This window comes from Protopterus annectens, chromosome 9.part0 (genome assembly GCF_019279795.1).
Source record: "Protopterus annectens isolate FY-2018-M chromosome 9.part0, PAN1.0, whole genome shotgun sequence".
NCBI classification, from domain to species: Eukaryota; Metazoa; Chordata; order Ceratodontiformes; family Protopteridae; genus Protopterus; species Protopterus annectens.
This window is the reverse complement of record NC_056743.1, coordinates 21,081,951-21,093,959: the sequence shown is the minus strand read 5'-3', so window position 1 is coordinate 21,093,959 and position 12,009 is coordinate 21,081,951. Positions and strand designations below refer to the sequence as shown.

At 41.6% G+C, this 12,009-nt stretch overlaps 1 protein-coding gene across 1 annotated transcript in view; it reads left to right on the top strand.

The window, feature by feature from the left end:
- Positions 1-8,174: 8,174 nt before the first annotated feature.
- Positions 8,175-12,009, top strand: part of CKAP5 (cytoskeleton associated protein 5) — a 4,315,141-nt gene continuing 4,311,306 nt past the window's right edge. The window contains exon 1 of the mRNA XM_044084803.1: positions 8,175-8,554. The gene's annotated coding sequence lies outside the window, so the exon portion shown is untranslated. The remainder of the gene's footprint in view (positions 8,555-12,009) is intronic.

The following is a 12,009-nucleotide window of genomic DNA, read 5'->3' as shown; positions in this document are numbered from 1 at the left end:
GGATCATCATGGAGCTCATAAACAAAGACATTGGGGACCTACAGACACTAGATCCTACCCAGTTCGGCTTTGTCAAGGGCAGATCCTGCCTTTTGAACCTGGTTGACTTCTTCAAAACAGTCACCAAAGCCATAGATGAAGGGAAGGTAGTCCACACAGCCTATCTGGACCTTGCAAAGGCATTTGACACAATACCCCACTCGGGCATCATAGATAAGCTATCCAGCTTAAATATAAACCCCTATGTCACAAGATGGGTCGCAAACTGGCTCAAAGACGGAACCCACAGAGTGAGAGTTGCTGGAGCCATGTCAGGCTCGAAACCGATCACAAGTGGCATCCCACAGGGATCTGTCCTGGGACCACTCTTGTTCGGTATATACTTTTCCGAGGTACAGGCAAACGTGGAAGGACTATGGCTCACCAAGTTTGCAGACGACTGCAAACTGGGCACCATAATCGACTCTCCAGCTGACACAAACATCCTTCAAAAAGGTCTCACAGAGACAGATAACTGGTGCCAGCGCCATGGTTTAAAGCTAAATGCCAAAAAATGTATAGTCATACCCTTTGGCAAAAACAATGTGCCCACAAATTACCACATAGGCGGAAACCAATTAAGTACAGAGAAAGTTATTAGGGACCTGGGGACACAAGTTGATAGCAATCTCTCCTTTGAAAACCACATTGCCAAAGTGGTTAGAAAGACCTTCTACATAGCCCACCTCATCACGAAGGGTTTCACATCTAGATCAAGAGAGGTAATCGTGCCCCTTTATTCATCCTTCATCAGGCCCATCATAGAATACAATGCCCCTTTTGGGATGTAACTTACCCGACATCTGCAACAATTAGAGAGACCCCAAAAGTATCTCACCAAGAGGATCAAGGGTCTCAAACAGATGCCATATGCTGCTCAGTTAAAAAAACTCCAGCTCTACTCAGTTGCATACCGCCTACTTCGAGGCGATCTATGCCTGACATACAAAGCTATGTCAAATCCAGAATTAATGGACATGCTCCACCTCAGTAAATCTAAATCCCTTAGAGCCACACGCTCGAGGGACTTGAACCTCAGCACAGAAATAAATAGAACTTGCTGGAGGGACAGGTTCATAACCCAGAGGCTCCCTTCGCTCTGAAATAGAATTCCAGTTCATGGGAGGCAGAGCACCTCACTGAATCTCTTCAAGAAGAATCTCGATAGGTGGATGGGGGATCGTAGGTTTGTCCCAGGGATTACTCCCGTGTCACTATTAGACAGAGGCACAGTAAACTAAAACCTTAAAAAGGGCACAGTATACTCAAATCAAGGGGTGGCATAAGCCATATAGAATCGGGCTAGGCTTATAATTGCCCCAGGGTATATATATATATATATATATATATATATATATATATATATATATATATGTATATGTGTTACCTATATATATGTATCTATATAAAACTCTACAGATACATAGATATCTTATATGTGCCACATACTGAAAGATAAAAGTAATCTTGTCTACATAGCTGTCTGTATGGACAGAGATATATTGACATCTGAGTTCTGCAGTCAGATGTGGCTTCAGACATGGGCTGTAATTAGCTAAGTGTAGGAGCATGCCCAGTGTGACTGTCAGTACTTACAATGGGACTCCAGCCCAGGCCTACCTGTACTCCAGTCCAGGATTTTGTGTGCTACAGCCAATTGGCTGCTGAAGATGATTCAACAGTCCAGTACCTCTCTGATATAATGCTCGAGGGATTTCCTGGCTGTGTGATGTCCGTAATATCTGACTCATACCTAGGGTGTATACAGATTGTATTAGACTGAACAGGGTTTTGCATCACATGTCTGGTACATATTACATAGCTATATGATTTCCTGGTACATCAGTGGCAGATCATTATAGATTCACATGAAGAACTGCTGAGATACATTTGGATTACTGACTCCATACACTGCATGGAACCCATGCTACTGCACAAACTGATCTAATATGCACTTTCTACATTTGTCTGGCCAGTAATTCCTCCTTTTCCTTATATGTCGGCCTTTGTCCTACCATGCTCCTGTTCCTTGCTTTGTCCGCAGTTGCTGCTCTATGTAGTTGTAGGTATGCTGTGACTGGGGTATGAGAAATAACAGTACACGCAGGGTTACAGACTTCACACCTCTGACTGTACCTGTTTTGCAGGATGTCTAGCATTACATCCCATATGTCTGCTCTGGTCCTCAGACAGTTTGTGTTGTATTGGTACTATAAGGCTACATGGTCCCCATACCTCTCAACCTCTTAGAACAAGAAATCTGGGCAAAGCTGTATATAACAGTGGGACACAGGCCCAAACATAGGGACAAGTTTTTAATATTGCTTTTACAAACTCAGACAGTTGGTAGAATAACAGGCTTTGTATTAGCATGAATTTTCTGATGGGTATGAAGTCTGCATCTCAAGTGTCTGTCATTATTTTGTCACGTCAACCTTTATTGATTTGCCACTAGTTTGCCAGAAAACTGCAATGTTATGAGACATAGACCAGAAATTTGAGGCAAAAATGTGGACATTCTGAGAAACTCTGTACATTTGAGGGGTATGATGGTGTCCACTGACTTGTTGTTAGTACTGACACAGTTACGTGACAGCCTTTACATCCTGGTGCTACTCTGAGTTGTTACAACCTGCTGTTCTACTAGTCACCATCTAGGTTAATCAGAGTTGTGTACTGTCCATATCTGTGACCCTCTGTCCCTCCATTGTTTCTGGCTTTGTGCAGTTTTCTTGCAGTAACAAATAGTGACATATGGACAGTCTTTAGAACTCCTACCATAGGTGTAGCTCACATGCAAAATTGTAGGCCCAGCCAGTCTTAAACCATAAACACCATTAACCATGGTAATGTACTTAGCCCACTAAACCACAACAGACACCAGATGGTGCAGTTTAATTCCTGACACTATCAACCACAGACATACATAGCACATTGACCCCTGCATATTGTGTAAATGGAACATGTCACCAGGTTGATTGGGTCAGCCCTGGGATTGTGTGATCTGTTGTTATTACCTTGCAAACATAATCTACAGTTGTATGGGATCATGGGTGTGTTGGGGTGAGGACTCTAGCACTAACAAGCATGCATCTGTCCTATGACCCTGCTGTTTGTCATTTCCCTCACATAGTGGAGTGAGTTTTGCCATCTTGGGGCCTAGTGCATATTATGTGGCAGCCAGTATTGGGCAGAGAGTTCCTGTTGTCCCACATAGCTGTCAGTTGTCTGCAGGTATCCCAGTAATCCACTGTATTCCCTTGCATACATGCAGCAGGTCCATACCTATGGTACCATAGTCTAGTACCCCATACATTTGTTGTAACGAACACTGACTTACCTTGTGCCTGCAGCAGTTGATATAACAGTGCTTCAGGGCTGACTCTGTCGGATGCACGCAGTACACAGCCAATACATGGTAAGGTACAGGTTGTGTGTTGTGGTTGGGATCATTTTTAGTATGTATGTGAGTCGGAGTGAGGTGTCAGTCCCTAGGTCCTTAGGATGTCAGTGCATGTGCTATATGTTGTCACTTTGGCAAAGCCAGGGTATACTGGGCATGCCTGCATCTGCCTACAGGGACAGGTTCCTCTTCCAAGTCCCCCTGTGGCTGTGGGGACCTTGGCATTGGTGGGGGCTGTGTGTCCCTTTCCTGTGATGTTCCTGCCACAGCTGTTTCCACAAGATCATGTTGTGTAGTATGGCACATACTGTGAACATGTGTACACATGTGGCTGGAGAGTAGTGCAGGGCTCCACCAGCTATATCAAGGCAGTGGAACCGTGACTTGAGTAGCCCAAACACGCGTTCTATGATGTTCCTAGTTTGTGCATGTGCCTCATTATGGCGTTCTTTGGTAAGTGTGTGTGCATTTCTGATAGGTGTCATCATCCATGGTTCCAGTGCATAGCCAGTATCCCCCAGTAGATGGCCGTACGGGATGTCCCCCCTGGCAAATGTCTGGTACAGCTGTGATGTGTGCTAGATGTGGGAATCATGATAACTGCCAGGGCTGCCAGTACACACATTCATGATAATGCCCTGGGCATTGCACACAACCTGGCAGTTGATGGAGTGATACCCCTTGAGGTTGACATAGACTCTACCCTCTTCACTGGGTGATGCTTTGATGTGCACATGAGTGCAGTCTGTGGCACCCAGTACCTCAGGGTAGTGTGTTACACGGTGGAAGAGATGCATACTGCTGGCCCTCTCCTCAGGGGTGCAGGGTAAATAAATATGCTCACTGGCATGTGCTTGCATGGCATCCAGGAACTAGTGGAGTACCCTGGATGCAGATGCCTGTGAGACACTCATTATTTCCCCAGTTGGTCTTTGAAAAGTACCTGTAGCTAATATTCTAAGGGCTACACATACCTTTGTTTCCACTGGGATGGGTTCCCCTCTGTTGGCTTTGGCTCTGAGTTAAGGGTGGCAGAGCTCGGTGAGCTCTTGTAGTTTGTCCCTGTCCACCCCGTAGCACACTACAATCTCCAGCTCATGTAGCCCCTGGAAGGTTACCCTGGGCCTGAACACTCTTCTTCCTCTCAGTCTGGGCCTATTGTCAGCATCAGCACTGACCTCAGCATCTAGCACATACAGATGTAGCAGAGCAGCAGCAGCCCCTTGCATTCTGTCAGTTAAAATTCCCAAGTGTGTATTCCAATGGTGCAGAGTATGTGGGAAAAATCAGATTGTAGGGTGTATGCATACTTTATAGTGGTGTGCTGCAGATGCAACCTGTGTGATTGGGGGTTTGAATGGGCCAGTGTCTGTTGAACGGGGCTTATCAGTCATTTCTACTTGATTGGCTCCCCCTGGCCATTTCCTTTTTTTAAAATTCTTTCACTGCTAAGTACTGTGGTGTGGCGCACAAACCCGCTGCACTAGTATAAACAGTGCTCAGCAGTCTGGACACACCCCCATGCACAGGCACACTCAAGATTAGCTTAAACGAGCTAAAACATGTGCCGTGGGGCTAAACATAGCTTAGCAGCACAGGACACCCCCCCCCCCGTTTAACTGTCCTTAGCTAAGAGCAAACGGGCACCGCTGAGCTTTAATCCGCTTAAACATAGCCTGACACACACCCTTTTGATGTCAGCTGCCTGTTCTACTACTACCTACATGGTTCTAGCCTACACAGTTTATATCTGCAGACACAGTGGTCCATATTTGCTATTCAGTAACCCCAGCTCATTTGCATACAGCTCCTTGCATATACCTTGGATACTTCACTACTCCAGGGTCTGCCTCATTAGCAATCAGTGAAACCTGCCATTGTGCACTCTGCATGCCGGGCACTATACTGCATTATGTTTGCAAATGTCATATTTTCAGTTTTACAAAATTTCATTATTTTTTTTTGCATAACAGCATGTTTGTGTGTCAAAGACATAATATGTGTATTTAAAAACAAATAATATTTTGTAATGATTTGCATTAATTTTTGGACTCACTGGCCATAGTTTTTGGCCATTTCCATCACTACAGTGCGATATCTAACCTTCTCTTAGGGGTTTTACAGCCCCTGTTTAATTTTTACTTTTCTGTACACGTTTTTTTTTCCATGTACATTTCAGACACCTACATGGCACCTTTCTGCTTATTGGATCACAAATCACCCTCATTTGCATGGATTTCACCTGCATATGAGGTGATTTGCATTCCATGGACACTTCTGTGTCTGCACACTCGTGCACGCCCCACTGTTCTGTTTACTGGATCGCTCAGCAGCTGGTTTCCATGTTGGGGCCATTACACTAAGCCTACATGGAAAATCACTTCATGTAGGCTTTATTGAATTCCTCCCATAGTTTATCCTGGTGTTGAGCAAGAACAGAGGCAGCTTTTTGCTAGTCTTTCATAATGGTTATGGTTTTGAAGGATAGGAAAGAGGGTACTGATTTGATGGATAAAGATAAGGAGTTCCAGGCATTAGCAAGATGGTATAAGTACAGAAAATGCCCAGCAGATTTGATAGATTTGTGGACAGACAAGAGTTTTTGGTCATTGGATCATAATGACTGAATGGGAACATAGCTGTGTAGAATGTTTTTAGTACTGGATAAGCAGATATATTCTGGATAATTTTCTAGGTGGTAAGAAGCTGTGTATATGTTGGTTGATGGATGGGGTAGTTGTAACCAAATTAGGCTTTTTAGTGCTATACAGTGGTGGGTTTGTATTTACTGCAAATTTAATAACTTTGTTACAGCATTGTTCAAGTTCTGATTTTTGTGATGACTGAAGGTTAGTAAGGATGGGAGCACCATAAAGAAGTGTGGAGATGAGATAAGTAGTGACAGGTGTAACTTTATTTGTGTCGGTTAGAAAGTTTTTGGCTCTATAAAGCATCCCTATTTTTATGAGTTTTCTTATGGAATTTTGTACATGCAGGTCGATTTAAGATTATCATCCACTATCATCCCTAAAAATGTGCTATGAGAAATGACTTCAATGGTTGCGCTATCAAGAGAAAAGGACTTTAAAATTTGCTTTTTAATGGGAGCAGGATTTAGGGGAAAACAATATAGTTGTTTGTTTTTTTAGGGTTGACCATGAGTTGTGAGTTACAAAGCCATGTTTCACTTACTGTTAAAGCTTCCTGAGAAATATTTTCGAGTTGTGACATGTTGTCAGATGTGTAAATAAGTGTGGAGTCATCTGCGTACTGCATGAGGGAAGCCTGTTGTGTGGATTTGTGGAAGGTGTTGGTGAGAATGTTAAATAGGAGAGGACCAAGGATAAAGCTTTATGGTATACCGATGGTGACTGGAATGTATGGAAAGAGGCTACTGACTGATACCTATTGAATAGGTAGCTTTTGAACCATAGAAGGATGGGCTGAAAGAGAGACTTAATGAGGACATTTGAAATAGAAGTTTGCTGTGACAAACTGTGTTGAAAGCTTTAGACAAGTCTAGAAATAAGGAGGAGACTGTTGTTATCTCTAACTTTATTGACAGTACCTATATAGGTTAGAAGTGCAATGTTAGTACAATATGCATGATGGAAGCCATGTTGTATGGAGGATAAGACCCCTTCCTGCAGGAGATAACTTAGTTAGCAATTGTTTTTGAATACATTTTTCAATTTTTTTTTTTTTGGGGGGGGGGGCTAAGATTGCTAAAGGTCTAAAGTTAGTAATGTCTGTTGAATGTCCTCCTTTGTGCATAAGGATAATGTATGACTTTTTCCAGAGATACATGAGATTTGTGGCTTAACTTGTTTATAAGGATTGAGATGGGGTAGACAATTCTGTCTAGGGGTGTAGCCAGAAATTTACAGTCTGTACTCAAACGTAATGTTGTTGCCACCACAAACCACCTATCATTTTAAAAATGTACTCAAGCCTCAAAATGCTACCCCCCAATATATAGGAGGACACATTGCTTTCAACTGTTACCATTTATACCCATAAAATGCTGTTTTAGAGGTTTATTCCTTTCCCACAAGGATTCTTTGTATACCTCTCTATACTGTAAATATTTGTTTATGCAGTTCAAAACATTTAGTACTTTTTGATTGCTAAAGTTTTCAAGAGATACTCAGAAAAATGTACTCATTTGAGTACACTGAGTATGCCTACCTACACCCTCGATTCTGTCGGTTGCAATTTTAAGGTATTGGCTTAGAAGGTCATCAGCTAAAAAAGAGCATGGTTTGAGTTTTTTAAGAGTAGTTTTATACATGGTTTAGGCACAGCTTTGAAAGTGAATGTGGTGATATGTGGCTGCTGGGCAAGTTTAGGATTGCTATTAGGGAATCCTTGGCTAGATATGCTACACTATTTCTGCAAATTGCAATAAGACTTGAATTGTATTGTAGTTTTTAGTGACAAGTTACTGTGATAGGGGCTAGAATGTAAGTTACGGCCAGGAACATATTCTACACATTAAAAAAGTAGTGCGAGGGGATGCAGAGAAAAAGCGTTTCTACAAAGTTTCTGTAGGCATAAAAATGGGCGGTCCTTCTGACGCAACTAAATAATTAAATAATGGGTTGGGCCTTAAAGCGTCTTTACTCCCATTTTTGTGCGTGCAGTAGTGTATCTCCAAGCTGGTTATCTAAACTACTAATTCTAACACACTATTTGACATTTATATTTGTTTTTATCATAATCACTTGGATACTGTAGTCTGAAGACAATCACAATGTTGTTCAGCTTGGAATGGCCTTAAGAAAAGGATTAGAAAAATAAGTTTTCGTCTTAAAACCGGTACATTCTTAGCTGCACTTTGAATAACGGACAATTAGTCTCTCAATGTAAGTTAGTTTGTCATGGTTCTTTGAGTGACGTTGTGCAAGGGGCTTCGTAAACCATTCGAATCGCCCATTGAATGGGTTGTGGTTACGTATTCATCCAATCCGATTCTAGGATACTGTGCAGCTCATAAGCAAAGCGGAAAGCGCAAAACTTACTGAACCACTTATGACAGAGTTTGTCGCTGAAATTATCGCGCGGGAGACTGTGATCGTGCGCGGATAGTAGTATATATTACAGGCCGAGCAGGTAAGATGACTGTTTCAGTTTGAAATCCCCCTGTATGTTGCCCTGTCTGCCAATTGTGCGATAATGACACTACCCCTTAGAAGTGACCTAGGCGCTGTGATGCATAAGGCACTTGTGAACCCTTATTAAATTTGTTTGGAATAGACTTATTTAGCTTGTGCCATTGGTTTGCGAGCCCTTTTCAGTTTGAATTGTGTTTTAGTAATGATTGAGTTAAATACGTAAGGTGGTTTGGGTTGCTATCTAGTCTATTGTGTTATAGTGATAGGTATTTGTTAAAAGTGTTGTTTTGTTACTTGGTAACGAATTTAAGTGTGGAGGATCTATGACTACTATGTACTAGACACAGTTAATTGGAGTAGGAGGTGCTGTAGGTATGAATACTGTTGACTGCAGTACAGGGAACTTTGTAACTTGAAAGTGCGACCAGTACAGGACTAGGGTTGTAGCAGTGTTTGTAATGTTCCCTCCAGACTTTGTACGGTGGTATGTCTGACTTGGGTTACATGCTCTGCCGGCATATTTTTGAGGACGTAATGTTTATTTAATTTTAAGTCGTTCAATTAGCACATTGGGTGGAGGCCTCTTTGACAATTTGATTTATAGGTTTTGTGTGTGCATCAGTATGTATTAAAGTAGAGTATTGGAGTTTTCCTAGTCTGTATTCGTTTTCCCTCATAAACGTGTAAAAATGGTTTAGGAAATTTTGTTTATTTTATTTTTTTTTAGACTTTAGTTTTTCAAAAGTGGAAGTGATCATCTTATAATTATAAAATGATGTGTACAATTGACTTAACTGAGAAATAATTTTAATTTGTGTATTTGTAGTAAACACAAGTTCATCGGTGTGTACTAGACTAATGGCCTTGGAGCCTTTACAAGCCTAGCCCATAAGATTACCCTGGCATCATGCCACTCTACCTTAATTTCAAGTGCCTCTGTCGATTAGAGCCCCTGAAGTGATCCCAGGGGTGAATTTTCTATTTCCCATCCACTCATCAAGATTTCGTTTGAAGAGGGTCATTGAGGTGCTCTGATATGTATGGGAAGTCTATTCCATAGCATGGGCAGTTTCTGGGTTATGGACCTGTCCCTCCAGCACGTTCTGTTGATTGTGGTAATGAGGTTGAGGTCTCTGGAAGGTGTGGAGGGATTGGGATTTCTTTAGATGTAGCATTTCTAACAGAGCTGTGTCAGATAAGTCAAGCCGAGATCGCCTCTAAGTAGGCGATATGGGACAGATAATAGTTGGAGTTTTTTGAGTCTGTCCATATAGGACAAGTGTTTAAGGCCTAGGATCTTCTCTGTGAGGTACTTTTGCGGCCTCTCCAGTTGTTGCAGGTGTCTAGTGAGGAACATGCCAAATGGGGCATTGTACTCCGTCTCCTTCCACTCTTCCCTCATTAGGCCAATGACCTCTCTTTCTTCCTGAATGCAAACCCCTTAGTAATGAGATGCACTACATAGAAGAACTTTCTGACCACAGTGGCAGTGTGGTGGTCAGAGAGGTTGCTGTCAACCTGTGTGTTCCTAGGTCTCTTATAACACCTGTGTTCATTGGACTACAATCAATGTGGTACTTCATGGGAACTGGGGTTTTCTGGACTACCATCAATGTGGTACTTCACAGGAAATGGGGGTTTTCTTTTGTAATGAGCATGTGTAAGTGCAGTTTTGTATTTAGTTCAGTTAAGTGTTGTGTGTAGTTGTGCAGATGCAGTTAAAAGGAAGTGCTCAACTTTCCAGTAGTACCAGTTTCTGTGGAATCTCTTGGAAGAAAAAATTCCAGAAACATCAGTACCATGTCTCAAGTGTACTGACTTTGCAGAATGTCCAGATTTTTGGTCTGTTCCTTATAACATTTGTGAATTTCTGGCAAATTGCTGAGTGAAGCCACTAAATGAGACATTTGAGATATAGACTTGATATCCTTCAGAAAATGCATGCTAACACAAAACATACTGTTATAGCAACTTTTTAAGGACGCTATTTAAAAATCTGCCTTTATTTTTGGGCTGTTCCCCAGTTATTTCTGTTTTTGTCCAGATTTCTTGTGTTGAAAGTTCAAGTATTATCAGTATACAATAAAGTTAGTACATGCAGTGTATTTCACTTCAGCATGTATGATTTAAGAAAAATGGTTAATGAGACACAAATATACACGAGATCTTCTTCACAAACTGTCCAGCTAGCCAAACCACAGAAAGTATCCAAACAAAAAACACTGGATCACCAGGCTGGTAAAATAGTGTAATAAAATAATTTATTAAAATAACAAAATGACAGACAAGCGCTTTCACGTAAATTCCTTCATCAGACAACTAACATAATATCAAAACTCACATTTAAAAACGGCCAATGAATTTTCAATATTTAACTTCTTACACCTCTTTAGGGTGGGTTTGAGAGGTGTAATTCCATTCAAACCAGGGGCTGTGTCCACTCTTCACTCCATCCGCTTTGTTTCATTGAATTCAGTTAAATTCACAATGTCGCCACTTCTGGTATTCAACCTCACAACTTGTAAACGCCATAAAATCAAATGTGTGCCTCACATTACTCATGTTGACATAAAGCATTATGGACATTGCCCAAGTGTATTGCTGATAAATGCTTTAAAAATCCTCTACTTTAATCGACCATTTGTCTTGCCTACATAAAACTAACACCATCCTCTGCACTGAGCTAAATATATGACATTCGTAGTTTGACAGTCAGCATATTGGGCGAGGGAGTATCTTATTAGTATTGGGATGAATAAGTTCTCATGGTGTAAGGACATGCCTTGCAGTCCCTACACGGAAGGGTGCCTAATCATCATGAAGGAACTGTCATGGGGAAACTTCATAATCATGCTTTCTCTACAAAGTCAATCTTTCAGATTATTACTGTGTTTGAAACAAAAGGAAGGTTTCACATGCACTGCATCTCGTTTCTCATCAGTTAACAAAATTTTCTGTTATTCTGTATGTCACCTACACCTGCTATGTTGTTGCTGCACCTTAAAATCACATGTGACAAAATCTGCCTGTCTCTCTTGCTTGGGAACCTGTTGTGCCAGTGTTGCATCCGAGAACCAAGGTTTCGCCCTCGTTGGCCTATCCCTTCTACTTGCCTCAACAGCTTGCTGAATAACTTTCTGGTTGTAGCCTCTGTTACCAGAATTAGTGACCAAACGGTCAGATTCCATATTAAATTGTTCTTCATCGCAAAGTCTGGATACCTTGTAGGCCTGTTTCTTTACAACATTCTTAAATAGATGCCTAGGGTGCACACTACCAGAAGCCAAGTATTTTTCCAGCAATTGTTCCTTGTCCATGGTAGTTTGAATGGTACCTTTGCATCCTTTTTCTTAATCTTACATCTAAATCAATTTCACTGTCTGAGCAAGACATGGTAAATCTTACCTAGAATCTACAATAGGTTCATAGGTTCATACTAGGCTATCTGCCCGA